The sequence below is a fragment of the Ambystoma mexicanum genome, chromosome 14 (assembly GCF_040938575.1).
Source record: "Ambystoma mexicanum isolate Mex_15411 chromosome 14, UKY_AmexF1_1, whole genome shotgun sequence".
Classification (NCBI taxonomy): Eukaryota; Metazoa; Chordata; class Amphibia; order Caudata; family Ambystomatidae; genus Ambystoma; species Ambystoma mexicanum.
Window position 1 is genome coordinate 154,319,125 of NC_090940.1, and position 17,979 is coordinate 154,337,103.

The following is a 17,979-nucleotide window of genomic DNA, read 5'->3' on the forward strand; positions in this document are numbered from 1 at the left end:
TTCGTCCCTAGCTTCTTCCCTAGCTTAGTCTCCTGCATTGTCTTTGTGAGTTTACATTTTATGGTTTCTGATAAGTTTGTGGAGCTGGTTTTGACTGAAATGGAAAACAGGGTCTTCACATAAATGTTCTTTGTTAATCTCAGGCCTCTGGTCACTTCATGTCCAACTTTAGCCTCCAGCACGGTCTTTGGGCCTCATTACACGGTAGACGTTAAGGGTTTACCGGTACCGGTAAGGGCACCGGTACCGGTAAACCCTTACCGCCTTACTACGAGTTCCCTTTGCGGGACCCGACCTTAACAGCTGGTTTTACCAGCCGTTAAAATAGGGTGCAGCAAAGGGACCTTGGTGCTAATTACGGTACCGTAATTTGCGGTACCGTAATTAGCGCCTTCCCCATTCCCATTATGCCCTATGGGGGCAGAAATGGGAATGGGGAAGTGCCTTGGTGAATGGGGAATTACCGTCCCCGCTCACCTTGGAGTAGGGCGGTAATTCCGCCATCCACCAAGGCGGACACGGTAAAATACCGGCGGCAACCATGGCGCTAATAGCGCCATGGTTACTGCCTACCGTGTAATGAGGCCCTTTGTGTTTTTACACTCAATGGTTTTTGACATGTTTGAGGCTCTGTGTTTTACTGGGATGAGCAAAGGGTCCTCACATAAGTGTTCAGTGCTAGTTTCAGGGTTCTGGACAGTATATTTGTTCTATTTTAGTCTCCAGTACTGTCTTTAGGTTTTTTAGTTGTATATTTATAAGAGAGGTTTGCTTCTTAAAGGCTGGTGTGGTTTTGTATTACAGCTTCCAAAGAAGGAACTGCCGGGCAGTTCAAACTGACTGGGGGAAAAGTATGCTCAACAAAACGTTGCTATTACTGCATAGAAAATCCCAAAACACTTGCCACTTTCTACTTACAATCGTAAAATAATAATTGTGTCATATGTTTCTTTCCTGTGGACCTCATTTTGACCCTGCCAGTCTGGAATTAAAGTGCCGGTAATTCTGTTTACCGGAGGATTTCCAGACTGGCAGAGTACAAGTTTGCCTGTGGGGTGGCCTGATTTACCTCCAGCCAAGTGCTGGAATTAACTCAGGCATCCGATTGGCAAAAACAGCCGGTATTACCGGTGCCGGTCCTATGGACTCCATGGAATGGGGATTAACCTACCGTTGCCGGCACCTGTAATATGCCAGTAATTCCGGCATATCAGGCGGCGGGAATGGTATGTCCCTTTACCGGCAAACCCGTAATGAGGGCCATTGAGCCCCAAGTCTACAAAGTGTCTCTGTGAATTATAGTCCATGACCCAGACTGAGGAGCCAGTAAGGAAAGCGTCTGTGTAGCAGCCACCTATTTTCTTAGCAGCGCAAACAGCACCCTCTGAGCAGGAATGCAGCGGTTTAGCAGTTACCTTATAAACCTGGCAAGCCACATACCAGTCCATAGACTTCAGTGGGCTCTCACCCACCAAAAATAAGCTCCATCCACCATGGCAACTCAAAAGATTGGGAGGTATGCCAGTGCTAGATTGCACTATGATCATCCAAAGACCTGATAGGGATACAGGTAGAAGAGTCTAGAACATGTGAGCACTGATAAGAGGCAAATAGGCAGTCGTGGAAACCTGCAGAGTTGGACGTGAACCAGGAGCCTCATAATAGTTTACGCTCTACAATTCTCATCATAGTACTCTGGTATGATGCATGTGCAGTTTGTGGGCCCACCCTGGAAGGGTATGGAGAGGATGGTGGTAAAGATATTACAGTTTACTGAAGACACAGGGACATAGTGTTTATGCTTGTCCAAGAACTGCCGCACTCATGCACAGGCAGGACTTTTTTCCCCAGGAATGATGAAGCATATTGCAAAGTAACCACTATTTTGGGCAGGTTAATGTTTCCGAGACTGAGTAAGGCACCATGGCCAAACAAATTCCTGTCAAATTCCTATAGGATAATTTGAAGGTCCCGGAATAGAACCAGAGTCCTCCCATAGCTTCTTAAAAGATAGCAATGTAGCCTTATGAGGAGAGGGATGTTTGGGACAACATGAGAAGGCTGCTACACACGATCTATAAGGGGTCGTGACAGTCAGGACTGACTGGGATTATCTCTCAAAACTTTGTAGAGGACCATCATTGGCCCAAGATTCAGCACCCCCCCAAAGCTCTTACATTGTTGCCCTAATGCTTCAATCATGGATACCGACAACTGAGCAGAGCTTTCTTTTCAGAAAGGGGGACAAGACAAGGATGACTCCTCTCTTCACTTCTGTTCGTGCTGGCAATGGAGCCTCTGGCGGTCGTGATTCAGGCCTCGCCCACAATTGAAGGACTCTTGTGCAACGGAGCGCTGCAGAAATTCTGATTCTAAGCGTATGATTTGCTGCTTGGTGTTAAGAATCTTACGACAATCACTGTATCCCTGTTGGACATCATTGGACAATTCAGCAAAATGACATGGTATAAAATGAACTGTTCTTTTTATACTTGAGTAATAGCTTGCAATTTGACATTTTTACCCTGGCCCCTTGATACAATAGAATTTGGTTACATAGCTGTTGATGATACAACAGATATGAGACAAAATCTAAAAATGAAAGGTAGTTTCAACGGCACCCACCTCATAGTGGCAGGAGTAAGAAGCGAGATGAAGGTGGCAAAATCTCGCAAAAATCATTATGGGCGTCTTCTTTCTCCTGGGACCAGGCCATCGAGGAATGGCTCACGCCCCCATCCCCTCCCCTAAAGAGCTTAAGTTCCATATTACATAGCGGCTTTAGAGCCATCCTATTTTTATAAAAATCTTTTTATTTTACATTTGTTCCATTACGTTACAGTTCCACAATAAATTTTCAATATCAGCACATTGTTATTAACCCCCATCCCTGCAATACAACCAATCCCTACTAAATTAACTACAACAACTAGTAACTTGCAGCTTGTAATTCACAGAAGTTCCACCTGGTGCTCCCCGCTTACACTCTTCAGGCCCTGCTCATCCTGCCTTCCACACCCACCACCAGTCTCCCCTGTATCCCACCACTCCTCCATCCTGCTACCCCCAACCGGGTGGCTCAAGGGGGTTTGTAATCCAGCGAGACAAACAGTGAGTGCATGGTTATAGGTTAAAGGATCGAAAAAATGGTTGATTGGTCAAAGGATCGACTCAAAAGTACCGAAAACAAAAGGATCGATTCTTTATTTTTTTTGTAACATTGTTTTTTTTTGGGGAGTTCCCCCCCAAACCCTGTTTCTTTGGTAAAAAAACATTTTTTTTACCTATACGAAAACCAAAAAAAATATATATAATAATAAAAAAAAATCGATCCTTTTGTTTTCGGCCCTATTGTGTCGATCCTTTTTCATTCGATGCTTTAACTGGACAGCTGAGTGCACCAGGGCTTTCCAGGCCGCCACATTAGCTGAAATTTCTCCCATTCCTGCCTGCATAGCACTATACCACACAGTAGCCTCGCCTATGGACCAGCGCTGCAGATCATTCCACCACCCTTCTATACGTGGGCCCTCTTGAGATTTGTAAGCCATGGCAATCCTCCTTTTTGCCAATCCCCAGGCCAGGTCCACAAATCTGTTTGCTGGTTTCGCACCCCGAGTAAACAAGCCTCCGGTGACCAGGTATATCTTGTTATACCTCCTTTTATGACCCTCAATTCCATTTCCTGCCAAAACCCTCTAACCACCAGGTACACCCAGAACATGTGCATCATGGCTGCCTCGTCCTCTCCACACCTGCCTCCCCTCTCCCCGCTGAGCCTGGGAATTGTGAGATGAAATGCAGGGTCATATAGGCTCTATGAAGCACATAAAACTGGGTCAGCTTAAGCCTGCCATTCCTTGAAATCTTTTACGGGTATAACAGTACCCTGGACCACTCTTGTTCTGCAAACGTTCTGCCCATATCCAACTCCCAGTTGTGCCTCACCTTGGTAACATAATTCGGTAATACTGCCAACAATCCCTGCTACAGCCTGGGCACTCCATGCCTCCTTCTGATAGATCATACAACAACCACAATATGCTATCGTACTCCCGGAGACTCGGGAAACCCTGACACCTCTTCCGTACCTCATGCACCAATCTAGACTATGTCAGAAACAATCCCTTTTGCACCCCAAACCTGTCCTCAATCTCCCGAAACTCCAGAAGTCCCTTGGGGGAAAGCAAATCCCCTACTGTCACTAGCCCCTTCTCCTCTCACTTGGAACGCATCAATGCCAGGTCCCCTTTATCTTCTCCATAAATTGCTGCCAGGGGTACATGGGGAAAGTAAGGTTCTCCCAATGTTAGCAGCGCATTGGTTCTGGTCCAGAACATCCTACCCAGCTGCAAGGGGTAAGGGGGTTTCCTCAGCCACACCAGCTCCTTCAGTAATAAGGGAGCAGTCTCCGCCCCCACCAGGAGGGTGTTGTTCCAGTGTCTCTGAGTCCGACAGCCACCCAGCCACGTGTTGCAGTTGCCCTGCCCCGAAATGTGGGAGCCATACCCCTCCATCTTCGTAGTCCCTGCACAGAGTGTACAGGACCACCCTATGCCTGCCAGATCCCGATATGAAGCCACCACTACTGTACGCAATTCCTTGAAAAAGGACCTCGGTATGAGATATGGAATATTCAGAAAGTGATACAATAGGCGGGGGCGAGCTACCATATTCACTAGCGCAATTCTACCCTTCACTGATGGAGGTTATTTCTCCCAAAACTTAATTGAACGCTCTAGTCCCATCATGGCCCGCAGTGTATTCTCATGGTGAGCCTTCTTAATGTTGTGGTGTATGTTAACACCTTGATACCGAAATGTCTGAACCTTCTACTGCAACCCCAAGATTGGCAGGTGTGATTCCTCTACTCCAACCCATCCTGCCAATGGGAATACACAGGACTTGCATTGCTGACCGATATCCCTGACAATGCCGTACAGTTATCCAATACCTCTAGATATTGCAGTAGATTATCTTCTGGGCTAGGCATATATAACAGCACGTCGTCTGCATATAGTAAGACCGCATGATGTACTCCGTCCACCAGGAGCTCTGTGTCCCTAAACTCCTTTCTCAAGAGCACCACCAGGGCTTCCAGGGCTAGTACATAGAGAATGGGGGACAGTGGGCACCCCTGTTTCATGCCCCTTTTTCTATAGAACCATCCAGATACATACCTGCCTGTCTGCACAACCGGTGTAGAATAGAGCATTCAACCCCACCTCAGAAACCCCTCTCCTACCCCGAATCGTTCTAAGGAGGTGTGCAACCACTACCCCCTTACAGAATTGAATGCTTTGATTGCATCCAATGGCACCACCGTGGACCCTTCTGACCATGTTTGCGTCCTATCTATTACTGTGTGTAACCTCCTCAGGTTCCCAAACTTTGCCCTCCCAGGGACATATCCCATCTGGTCCAGTGTCAGGTCTGCCAGATTTTCGTGAAGGACAATGGCTCCTCGGAAGTCGGGATTGTTCACTACCACCTTTCGAATCAATAAGTTCAACAGACTATTAAAAAATCTGTGTGACTCATGGACCAGGGAATGAGTGCTACTTGACACACCCCCTTGGATCAGATCTGGGAATCCGGGAGCTGCAGAGGAGACACCGTGAGATATTATAGATTTAATAGTATATAGTTCACACACTTATAGCTTTAGCTATCAGGTTACATCAAAAAGGAGGGCTCCTAGTGTCTTTAGAACACCTATGAATGAGCCAGGCCCTACTTAAATACCTAAATGCTAATTACCTGATATAGAAATAATACGCTGGATGCATGGGCTCCGGCCATCCAGTACTGCGACAGTTGCGAGAAAACTGCAGAGCAAGTGTAAAGCAGTTTTATACTTGCTGCAGTGAAAGTTGGGTATTAGAGGAAACGATCTCTCAGAACGTCGCAAGTCAGCAGACTTGCGATGTTATGCGCCTGACGTGAAGGCAAGCAGAAGACACCGGCGGGGTATTGGGAACGTCTCCCAATGTCATCAAGCCGCCACGGACGTCGGTACTGTTGCGGTGTAGTTCCTGGCGCTTTGAAGATCCTGAGCTGCCACCTAGAAACAGAAAGTACGCTCCGGACAGGCAAGCAGGTGAGCCCTCGTCCGTTCTGGATCCTAACAGCATGCCCCCTCCTAAGACCACCCCCATCCCAACCGGGAGAAGGGGTGTTTGGACCAGGTTTCTCAGGGAATAGGTAATGGAATTTCCTCATGTGTCGGGGAGCCATGACGTGATGATCTGGTATCCATGAATGTTCTGCCACTCGGTAACCCTTCCAATGGACTAGATACTGAAGCGAGTTACCCCAGATACGAGCGTCAACTATGTATTGTACTTCATACTCTTGCTGGGGACCCACGACTGGGAGCGCGGATGACAGATCCCTGGAGTATTCCTGAGAGGTTTGAGCTGGTTTAAGAAGTGAAACGTGGAAGACAGGGTGTATCTTGTAATGAGAGGGTGGGTGCAACTCAAGAACAACAGGATTAATGATACAAGATACTGGAAAGGGTCCTATATAACTAGGCTTGAATTTCTTAGTACATGCTGGTAGCTTGATATGGTCAGTGGAGAGGCATTCTAAATCATGAACCTTGTACACAAGCGTTGGTGATCTCCTTCAATTAGCGTGGCGGCAGGCACTCTCCTGAGCATTCATCAAGTGCTTCTTTCCTGTTCGCAGACCTACCGTGCTAGAACAGATAGGATCCTTTACGGAAGGAACCTTATAATCAAGGGATGATAACATGGGAAGGGAGAGGGGTTGGTACCCATAAGAAGCATGAAAAGGGGTATTGCCTATAGAGGTATGGTAGGAATCGTTATTAGCAAATTCCACCAAAGGTAGGAGATTAGTCCGCTTCCCTTCGTTTTCTGCGGTAGCACCTGAACTATTGACCCATGGTTTGATTTGCTTGTTCACTCTCTGTCCATCGGTTTGGGGATGGTAAGCCGAAGAATATTGGTGTTGTATGCCGAGACAAATACAGGTTTCTTTCCAAAAGGAGGAGACGAATTGAGTAGCCTGGTCCATGATCAATGTTCAAGGGACTCCATGATGTCTAAAAATATTCAGCTGAACGAACAAATGAGAAAAAACAGGAGCTGAGAGGAGCTTGTGTAAGGCCACGAAATGTGCTATCTTGGTAAAGGAATAATCTATAATCAGAATAGTGGTGTTACCGTTATCCAAAGGGAGGTCTGTACTGAATTCAAGAGAACAGGTTTTCCTTCAGGAATTGGAAGGGGTCGTAAGAATCCAACCCAACAGGACATTTTTTCTGAGTTTTTGCCCTGGCACAGACCCCACATCCCTTTATGTAATCTGTAGTGTCTTCTTTCACGGTTTTCCACCAAGCGAAATGTTGTATCTTGCACAGGTCTTTCACAGGTCTTTCGTATGCCAAAATGACCGGCTCCAGGTAACTCATGACACCAGGATGATAGAGTTTCCATGGGTAACCAGAGTTTATTGTCATGTAAAACAATGGGGGTTCTGGAAGTCCCTCTACTGACATGAACACGGCCCATTGACCTGTTCTATGGGTGGATGGCCCCTGGGAGAGTCTCAACCAAGTCTTTAGCTCACTGTCCCTTTCACAGAGGAGAAATATCCCTACATATTAGTATGTGTCCTGCCCAGGGACCGAATTGCTAAGCAATTCTCCTCTGAACAAGAGTACCAACAGCAACCCCAGGCACGTGTTTCAGCCTAGTCGGGCCTCATCAATGAGGTGGAGCTCCGCCTTTCTAAGAACAGTGAGGCTGAAACAAGTGTCTGGGTTTCCTGTTGGTACTTTTTTTCAGAAGACAATTGCCATAGCATTTCGGTGCTGGACTGCCCATGTGGACGGGACAAAGACTGATATGCAAATGGCTATTTCCCTTCTGTGAAAGGTACAGTGAACTAAAGTGTGGCTGCGGACTCTCGAGTGGGTACCTTCCCAAACAACAGGTCATTTAGCCATGTTCATTCTTGCAGAGGGGCGCCTATGACTATTTTTTGATTGTTTAAGGTACTTAAGTTTAGTCACCTTAAGTTTCCTAATGTCATCCAGATGTGGACCGCTTGCTCACTGTGCTCAGACAGGCACAGCTCCACCTCACTGATGAGGCCCAACAAGGCTGAAACACATGTCTGGGGTTGCTGTTGGTACTCGTATTCAGAAGAGAATTGCCATTGTATTTTGGTGCTGGACTGCCCATGTTTTGGGACAAAGACTGATATGCAAATGGCTATTTCCCTTCTGTGAAAGGTACAGTGAGCTAAAATGTGGCTGCGGACTTTCGAGTGGGTACCTTCCCAAAGAAAAGGTCATTTAGCTGTGTTAGTTCTCACAGAGGGACCCCTATGACTAATGTTTTGATTGTTTAGGGACTTAGGTTTAGTAACCCTAAGTTTCCTATGGTTATCCAGATGTGGACCCCTTGCTCTCTGTGCCCAGAGAGGCACAGTTCCATCTTAATGATGAGGCGCAACAAGGCTGAAACACGTGTTTGGGGTTGCTGTTGGTACTCTTCTTCAGAAGAGAATTGCCATAGCATTTCGGTGCTGGACTGCCCATGTGGGCGGGACAAAGACTGATATGCAAATGGGTATTTTACCTTCTGCGAAAGGTACAGTGAGCTAAAGTGTGGCTGCGGACTCTCAAATGGATACCTTCCCAAACAACAAGTAATTAAGCCATGTTAATTCTGGTAGAGGGGCACCTATGACTATTTTTTGATTGTTTAAGGGACTTAGGTTTAGTCACCTTAAGTTTCCTAGGGTCATCTAGACGTGGACCCCTTACTCACCACGGTGCTCAGAGAGGCACAGGTCCACATCACTGATGAGGCCCAACAAGGCTGAAAAACGTGTCTGGGATTGCTGTTGGTACTCTTGTTCAGAAGAGATTTGCCATAGCATTTCGGTGCTGGACTGCCCATGTGGGCGGGACAAAGACTGATATGAAAATGGATATTTCCCTTCTGTGAAAGGTTCAGTGAGCTTAAGTGTGGCTGTGGACTCTCGAGTGGGTACCTTCCCAAAGAACAGGTCATTTAGCTGTGTCAGTTCTCACAGAGGGGCGCCTATGACTATTTTTTGATTGTTTAAGGGACTTAGGTTTAGTCACACTAAGTTTCCTAGCGTCACCCAGATGTGGACCCCTTGCTCTCTGTGCCCAGAGAGGGACAGCTCCATCTCACAGATGAGGCCCAACAAGGCTGAAACACGTGTATGGGGTTGCTGTTGGTAGTCTTCTTCAGAAGAGAATTGCCATAGCATTTCACTGCTGGACTGCCCATGTGGGCGGGACAAAGACTGATATGCAAATTGATATTTTTCCTTCTGTGAAAGGTACAGTGAGCTAAAGTCTGGCTGCGGACTCTCGAGTGGGTACCTTCCCAAACAACAGGTCATTTAGCCATGTTCATTCTTGCAGAGGGGCGCCTGTGACTATTTTTTGATTGTTTAAGGTACTTAAGTTTAGTCACCTTAAGTTTCCTAATGTCATCCAGATGTGGACCGCTTGCTCACTGTGCTCAGACAGGCACAGCTCCACCTCACTGATGAGGCCCAACAAGGCTGAAACACATGTCTGGGGTTGCTGTTGGTACTCGTATTCAGAAGAGAATTGCCATTGTATTTTGGTGCTGGACTGCCCATGTTTTGGGACAAAGACTGATATGCAAATGGCTATTTCCCTTCTGTGAAAGGTACAGTGAACTAAAGTGTGGATGTGGACTATCAAGTGGGTACCTTCCCAAAGAACAGGTCATTTAGCTGTGTCAGTTCTCACAGAGGGGCGCCTATGACTATTTTTTGATTGTTTAAGGGACTTAGGTTTAGTCACACTAAGTTTCCTAGCGTCACCCAGATGTGGACCCCTTGCTCTCTGTGCCCAGAGAGGCACAGCTCCATCTCACAGATGTGGCCCAACAAGGCTGAAACACGTGTTTGGGGTTGCTGTTGGTACTCTTCTTCAGAAGAGAATTGCCATAGCATTTCGGTGCTGGACTGCCTATGTGGGCGGGACAAAGACTGATATGCAAATGGGTATTTTACCTTCTGCGAAAGGTACAGTGAGCTAAAGTGTGGCTGCGGACTCTCAAATGGATACCTTCCCAAACAACAAGTAATTAAGCCATGTTAATTCTGGTAGAGTGGCACCTATGACTATTTTATGATTGTTTAAGGGACTTAGGTTTAGTCACCTTAAGTTTCCTAGGATCATCTAGACGTGGACCCCTTACTCACCACGGTGCTCAGAGAGGCACAGCTCCACATCACTGATGAGGCCCAACAAGGCTGAAAAACGTGTCTGGGATTGCTGTTGGTACTCTTGTTCAGAAGAGATTTGCCATAGCATTTCGGTGCTGGACTGCCCATGTGGGCGGGACAAAGACTGATATGAAAATGGATATTTCCCTTCAGTGAAAGGTACAGTGAGCTAAAGTGTGGCTGCGGACTCTCGAGTGGGTACCTTCCCAAAGAACAGGTCATTTAGCTGTGTTCATTCTCGCAGCGGGCGCCTATGACCATTTTTTGATTGTTTAAGGGATTTAGGTTTAGTCACCCTACGTTTCCTAGGGTCATCCAGACGTGGACCGCTTGCTCACTGTCCTCAGAGAGGCACAGCTCCACCTCACTGATGAGGCGCAACAAGGCTGAAACACATGTGTGGGGTTGCAGTTGGTACTCTTGTTCAGAAGAGAATTGCCATAGCATTTCGGTGCTGGACTGCCACTGTGGGCGGGACAAAGACTGATATGCAAATGGTTATTTCCCTTCTGCGAAAGGTACAGTGAGCTAAAGTGTGGCTGTAGACTCTCGAGTGGGTACCTTCCCAAAGAACAGGTCATTTGGCCATGTTCATTCTCACAGAGGGGCGCCTATGACAATTTTTTGTTTATTGTCATGTAGTAACAACCCTTGTTCTTCTTTATTGCAGATATCATCTTGGAAAAATTGTTGGATTACCTTAGGTGTGTAGCTTTTTCTAAGAATGTCTTCATATGGTTCTAATAGAGAGTGAAGAACCCCAATGATATTCTCTGGATTGATAAAAAAGGAACTCCCTCTATTTCCGCCTCATTAACCCGCTCGGGAGAGAGCATCTGCTTTAGTGGTCAAATGGCCAGGTTTGAAAGTCACCACAAAGTTAAATCTAGCAAAGAAATGAATCCAGTGATTCTGGCACTGATTCATGGATCTGGCTGTTTTAAGAAAGCCCAGGTTCTGATGGTCAGTGAATACAGTTATAGTACTCTAGTACTATAGTATAGTCCTCTAACAGATGTCTCCAATTCAAGAAGGAATCCTTGATGGTCAATAATTCCTTCTCGAAAATGCTATAATTTCTCTCAGCGCGGGTGAACGTACGAGGGAAATATGAAAGAGGGTGGTTTTCTTTTGTAATGGGGTTAGTCTGGGCAAGGACTGCTTGGAGAGCATAATTGGAAGCGTCAGTTTCCATAATATATGCTATATCAGGATCAGGAAGTTTAAATATCAATGATGTAGTGAACTTAATATTTAGACTGCGGAAGGCACAGTCAGTCTCATCATTCCATTGATATCGAATGCCTTTCTTGAGAAGACTAGTGAGGAGTAGAAGGATCTTGGAATACCTGGATATAAACCAACAATAGAAATTTGAGAATCCCAAGAACCATTGTAGTTCTTTAATAGAGCTAGGAAGAGGCCAATCTAGAACAGCTGTGACCTTCCTGGAATCCATTTCTACGCCTCTGGGGTAAGGATATATCCTAAATAAGTAATACGGGTCTGATGAAAGTGCTACTTTGAGGGTTTAGCATAGAGACAATGCTGCCGGTGTCTCAGTAGCACTTCCTTAACATGAAGAACGTGAAGGTTGTGAGAAGGGGGAACATCTAAAATGTCATCCAAATACACCACAACAGACAGATCCCATAAATCCCTAAAAATATTGATAAGAAAAAACTGAAACACAGCAGGGGCAGTGCAGAGTCCAAAGGGCATGACAAGTGTTAGGGAGAATTTGCCAGAATGGCTAATTTCCCTTACCTACTGAGTCCCTCAGCAGCTTTGCTGGATTGCTAGGATTTATTTTTTCACCTGGTAAGAGTGTGAGCCTTTTTCCCCCACTCTTACATGTGTTTTGCTGTGTTTTTAACATTTGTATGGGTTCATGGACTGTGGAGCCTCACCTACTACACAGGCATCATCTTTTTACTGTGTGTCACACAGCAACTTTAGGTCAGTGACATAGGGTTGTCTTTTTAGACTTCCCAACTCAGACTCCATTTTCTGGGACTGACTACCGTCTGTAAAGTTGCCGTTGACTTTATTGGTCTTTTTAAATTCACAGACCCAGTACAAACTATCTTACATAGAGTTCTGGAAAGGGTTAATAGTTATCCCTTTTTGTCTGTTTCTCGTGGAACATTATTTCGTTCCCCTTTCTTTAAGATTTGGCTAGTGGCAGTGGTATCTACCCTATTTTTCCTACCGTGGTCTATTTAAATAGCCTTGGTACTGTTTTAGGCTAAGTTAGTAGCCTCAAACTTAAACCCGCTGGACCCCATTTACTTTTATTTGGTTCCGGCTGGGTTTATTCACCATTTCTTTTTGTAAAGGTCTTTCTCATGTTTTACTCTGCACGCCAAACCAGGTTTGGTTCCTTTGTTCGCCGTCCTTTGGCGGGCTTCTGCACAGAAGCCCTCCTTAGGCACCAGAATGTCTGAGGGGGACAGGATGTGAGGGAGGGGTTTGAGACTCCCTGCACAGGGTCTCCTTGGAGACCCATGTCGCACTCTGTATGATTGGCTGTGGTGACTGTCCCGCCGGGACAGCCACCCTGCTGTGTGATTGACAGCCAGGCTGTGTGAATAGGGGGAAAACTGCATAAAAAATAAAAAGCAGGTCTCTGGGACTGAGAAGGCAGAGTCGCCACTGGATCGAGAGAACCGAAGAAAAGCTGACAGAAGCTGACCTCTACCACGACTGAACCTCCCGGTGAAGCCCTGCTGCGGGTCCGAATGTCCAAACTTCGACTACAGGGAAGATCTGCAAGGAATCTTCTCCCCTTGAGCTGGTGGGACCAACCAGTTCGCCAAACTACAAGACAGGCCTCCCTCCTCTGGTCGAATTTGCTCTGCGCAGCTACAGTGAACCGGATAGCCAGGAGGACCGGACCCTGCTTGGGTTTGAAGGAGCACACCTTTTATTTGTTGCTTTGCTCTTCTGCTGGATTCTTCCCTGGGCAGTGCAGGACCCTCCAGTCTTCCTACTTCGTGTCAGTCTGACAGTCGCTTCAGAAACCGTGTGCCTGCAGGACCTGCCAGGAACGTCTGCCTCAGCTACAGCCTTCTTCTTCATTTAAGGTACTGTTCAAACCCGGTTGTTCGTTCCGTCTGACCGCAGTGAAAGTGTTTGAAACCTTTCGCCAATCTGAGTGCTTGTCCTTCTCTTTTATTTAAAGTTACTTTTTCGTCCGACCAACTTCGCTCTGAATTCTTGGCAAAGACTTAACCGCAAACTACCCTGAACTGTGTGATCCTCTGAAAAGACTTTGGTCCATTGACTTTGGCCCAGGCCTCTTGATTTGATTTCCTCACTGTAGTTAATTTTTCTTACTTGTTGGTGCTGCGCAACCTTTGTCTAACCTTGTCTTTCCCTCCCTTTTAAATTGCTGGAGTGCCATTTTGCTCACACTTCATTTTGAGCTTAACTTGTGCAGAATCTATTGGGTAGGGTGTAGTATATTAAGAGTGTGATTTTTCTACTGCTTTACTTTGGTAAATTGTTTTACAACTGATGTGTGAATAAATGTATATTCTTTTACTCAGAAACCTTGAGTCAGTGTTTGTTTGAACCATAGTAACTGCTGTCCTTTATACAACTATTGGTACTGCTCACTTTACTCTTGAGATAAGTCTGGCTGCTCAGCCATCGCTACCACTTTACTGTGTAGTAAAGGCTTGTACCAAAGGTGAATTTGTACTGTCACTTGTAGTCTTAATTGTGTGTGGTGTTCCCAAAGGGTACTGCATATGATTCTGCCTAACAACAAGTTATTCAAAATGTCAAAATCTGGTACGGAAGGCTGTTTACCATTCCTCACGCACTACTATTCGTACCAAATTGTTGGCACCCTTGAGGTCTAATTTAGTGTAAAGGTAGCTACCCTTTACTTGATCCAATAAAGCCTGAATGGGCGGGGGGATACTGATTCTTAATAGTGATGGCATTGAGTTGGCAGTAATCCACACATGGTCATAGTTCATCTCAGGCTTTTTTAGTTGTAAAGAATATATGTCCACCTGCTGGGGATGTCAAATGTATCCTTTTCTAAGATTACCCTCAATATATTCTTTGAGTATCAGGTTTTCTCATTCTGTCAGGGCAAAGATTCTTCCATAGGAGATTTTGCCATTTGGCACTAACTCGATGCAACAATCATAATCCCTGTGATGAAGCAGGTTGTCAGCCTCCTTTCAATCAAAAACATCAAGGTACTCACTGCATTCATTGTTTCACTCGAACGGAACTGGTGCATGAGGAAGGGGAATCAGTGTTAGTCTGCGAACAAGAATTAGGACATTAAGATCCCAAAAAGGTGAGTTTTTGGTTTCACCAGTCGATGGAAGGATTATGATATCGAAGCCAAGGAGTTCTGAGTATAAATTGAAAATGGTGAGCTGCTATGGCATCAAACTTGAGGCGTTCCTGTTGAAGGGAAGCACAGGTCATAGTTAGTAGTTCTGTGTGTAGAGCGATGGGACTGGATATAAGAGGAGAGCCGTCTACAGACAATATAGGTTCGTCTGAGATTTGGCCACTAATGGAAACCCTTGTTTATGTGCAAGGGCGATGTCTATGAAATTACCCATCGCCCCACTATCAATAAGTGCCAATACACCTTCCCATCTACGTGAGCCCAGACTGAGATCCACAAGTATATATAGATGAGTGACTTGATTAGGCATAGTCAGAGATAAGACATGGGGGGAATCTAGTTCTGCTGAAATTTTTCGATGATTCCCTGTAATTGACGAGTGCAGGAGTTTTCTGATAGAGTAGGAGTTCTTTTAGGACACTCCTTTATTGAGTGTCTTGAATCTCCAGAATAAAAACAAAGGTTTAGCCGTCTTCATCTTTCCCTTTCATCTGGAGAAACCAGCCCACGTGTACTCCCTAATTACATAGGTTCAGTGTCTGAAAGAGTGGTGTCTTTTTCCCATTGAGTAGTGATCCTCCGGTATTCCGTCCGTCTCTGTTCGCCCTTTCTTTCAGTGGCTCTTTGATCAATCCGAATGACCAGAGAAAGGAAGTGAAGGTCCAAAACCTGGCTAAGGGAGTCTTTGAGATCTTCTCTTAACTCCTTAATGGTGATCTGATTGTCTTTTGGCGACCCGGTTTGGGTGATCAAACATTTAAGCAATAAGATATTGGAAACCAGATTCCTGTTCCCTTGCCGGATGCCCAATAATTTGTTTTTTACGGCTTGAATAGTGTATTGACGATCAAACATATTACTGAAGGCTTCTAAGAAATGATTCAAATCGCTCAAAAGAGGGCTATTCACATCCACATAGGGTGTAGCCCAAGCCAACGCGGTCTTCTCCAGATTGAGAAGGATAAAGGAAACCTTAGCTTAGTCTGAAGCGAAAAGCTGAGGTCTGTTAAGATAGTGTATACGGCACAACGCAAGAAAGGAACTGAACTCTTTGGGGTCGCCTCCATACTTCGGAGGCATAGGTGGTGTGGGAATGTTAGGAGCGACCCCTGGGGCTGGGAGTGTAGCAGGGGCCAAGCTTGACTTACTGTCGGATGAGAAGAGGCATCCCCACACCCTAGTGCCCCAGCAGGTACTATGCGGCAAGGCCTTCTTTGTCAATGGCTGAAGAGCAGACATTGAATGAAAAAGAACTGCATTCTCTTGTTGGGAAGTCGCTACCTCCACCTGCAGTATCTGCACGGCCGTGGCCAAGTCCTTAAGCAAACGCTCCATAACTCCAGAGGATAAAAATGTCTCCCAATCTGTCAGGTCTGCCAGATTTGCGTGAAGGATATTGGTTCCTCAGAATTCGGGACGCTTCGCTACCCCCTTCATAATCAATAAGTCCAACAGACTGTTAAACAAACTGTGTGACTCATGCTTACCTCAAAAAGGAAGGCTCCTAGTGTCAATAGTAGACATATATGAAAATAATTTGATTCTTAATTTTTCTCTTTAAAGGGTTTGTTTGCTTATTCTTCTACATTTTATGGTATTTACACTTCATACTTTATGGTTTAAAATAATGATGAAGCTATATACCTTATAATTCAATTGTTCTTTAAAAAAAGAAAAGCCCCCTTTTTTTACTTACCAGGCTTGAAATTGCTTTTCCCACAATAATTTCTTTCATTGTTTAAATATTGTTTATATTGAGGCTACTGGAGCCGCCATTGAGCATCAATCATGTTAATGTTGCTTTACTTGTAAATAGTGAGATAACTGAGTGCTCCAAGTTTAGAATTGTTGTTTTTATGTCAGTGTTACAAATACTATGGAACTGTGCTTTACACTTTGTATTATATTTAATTCAAATTACTGTTGGTGAGACAATACACAAATATTGATTAATGTCATGTCTCTCGTCATTCCTTTCTTTCTTTGATTCACTTATAACTTGTGCTGAGTGTTGGGTACCTATAGTCCCCACTCGATGATCTCGAACTATAGAGACTCGATAATATGATTCATCAATAGCCTGAAGAGTGGTCTATTGTGTGAAACTCCTCTTTCCACTTTTGGAGAGCAAACACAGAGATACATTCTCTAGTTGACATACTGGTGTCTTTAGAAGACCAATGACTGTTCCAGGCCTTACTTAAATACCTAAATGCTAATTACCTGATACAGAAAGAATACACTGGATGCATGGGTTCCGGTCACCCTGCACTGCGACCGTTGCGAGAACAGAGCAAGTGTAAATGAGTTTTATACTTGCTGCAGTGAAAGTTGCAGATTAGAGGAAAGGACCTCTTAGAACGTCGCAAGTCAGCTGACTTGCTATGTTATGCGCCTGCTGTGAATGAAAGCAGAAGACACCAGCGGGTTATCGGTAACGTCTCCCAATGTCGTTAAGCCGGCACGGCAAGGGTACTGCTGCAATGCAGTTCGTGGTGCTCTGAAGATCCAGCGCTGCTGCCTGGAAACAGAAAGTAAGTCTGGGACTGGCAAGTGGGCAAGTACTCTTCTGCTCCGGATCCTAAAATCTGGATGGATCAGTGCCCCTTTCACCCTCTTAAGCCTTTCCTCTCGGAATGCCGTAAGGATCTTAATATCCTGGTTAATCAAAGATATGATTTGCAATATCACCCTGCTTTCCCTGGCTTCAATATCGGGACAATGATAGATTCCTCCATGCTCATGGGTAGCTGGCCCGTTTTATACGCCTCCTCAAAGGTTTGCAGTAGCCTTGAAGCCACTTTGTCCACAAATTCCTTATAAAACTCAGCTGGAAGGCCGCCCCCTCCCGGCGTCTTGCACGTGGGCAATGTACCAATCACTGCCCTCAGCTCCTCTATTGTGAGTGGCGCTCCCAGTGCCTCCACCTGCTCCATGTTCAGGGTGGATAAGTCTATCTCCGACAGTGTCTCTGTAATCTCCCACCCCCTATCTACCCCATCTGCCCCATATAAATCTCGGTAAAATCTCGGAAAGACTTTGTTTATTTCCCTTTGTGACCTCCATAGCTTCCCACACTTGTCCTCTATGTCATTAATCCCACAGCGGGTTTCTTCCCCGCGGCAATGCCACACTAGCAACCTGCCCAGTTTATCCCCTTGCCCATGTAATTTCTCTGTGTATTTCACATCGCTGTACTTACCCAGTCGTTCCCAGTGTTCCAGGTATTCCTGCCTAAGCGTGATCAGTCTCCCCTCCACATCGTCCTACTTTGGATATGTCCCATCCACTTGTTTGATAATTGCCTCTGATTCTGTTAACTT

At 45.5% G+C, this 17,979-nt stretch overlaps 1 protein-coding gene across 1 annotated transcript in view; it reads left to right on the plus strand.

Moving 5' to 3' along the window:
* Window positions 1-17,979, plus strand: part of HEATR4 (HEAT repeat containing 4) — a 597,929-nt gene that overhangs the window by 359,102 nt on the left and 220,848 nt on the right. The gene's annotated exons all lie outside the window — the stretch shown is intronic.